Source organism: Ostrea edulis, chromosome 5 (assembly GCF_947568905.1).
Source record: "Ostrea edulis chromosome 5, xbOstEdul1.1, whole genome shotgun sequence".
Taxonomy (NCBI): domain Eukaryota; kingdom Metazoa; phylum Mollusca; class Bivalvia; order Ostreida; family Ostreidae; genus Ostrea; species Ostrea edulis.
The window spans coordinates 32,201,143-32,202,018 of record NC_079168.1 but is presented as its reverse complement, the minus strand read 5'-3'; positions in this window follow the sequence as shown (position 1 = coordinate 32,202,018).

Sequence of the window (876 nt, the reverse complement as noted above, 5' to 3'; positions counted from 1 at the left end):
CACTGTATCCAACAGAATACAGGCAACCTTTCATGGTTCAGCTTGTTCTATTACAAAATGATGTTGAGGCCCTACACAGCAACAATCCTATTCTAATTGTTGATCCCATACAGCAACAATTTTATTCTGATAGTCAATCACTTGCAGCAACTATCCTATTCCGATAGCCAATCCCATGCAGCAACAATCCTATTCTGATTGTCGATACATGCAGCAACAATCCTATTCTGATTGTTGATCCCATACAGCAACAATCCCATTCTGACAGTCAATCCCATGCAGCAACAATCCTATTCTGATTGTCGATACATGCAGCAACAAATCTATTACGATAGTCAATCCCATGCAACAACAATCCCATTCTAATTGTTGATCCCATACAGCAACAATCCCATTCTGATAGACAATCCCTAGCAGCAAAAATCCTATTCTGATTGTTGATACATGCAGCAACAATCCTATTCTGATAGTCGATCCCATGCAGCAACAATCCTATTCCTATAGTCAATCCAATACAGCAACAATCGTATTCCGATAGTCGATACATGCAGCAACAATTCTATTCTGATAGTCGATCCCATACAGCAAATATTATCTTTTGATTGTCGATCCTATACAGCAAAAATTATATTCAGATTGTCTATCCCATGCACAAATAAATATTCTGATTGTTGATCCCAAGCAGCCACAATATCATAAAATATTAATCACAATGACTGAGGTCCTAATGGCTTCGAAGTTTTCGTCTTTCAAAAAGAGGCAAAACGCAGTCAATTCATTTTTTTTTTAAATCACCAATTGAAATTTGAGTAGATTATTGGTCTCTAAGCTCAACATTGAAAGCCAAGGGTTTACGGCCCACTCCATTAGAGAAAC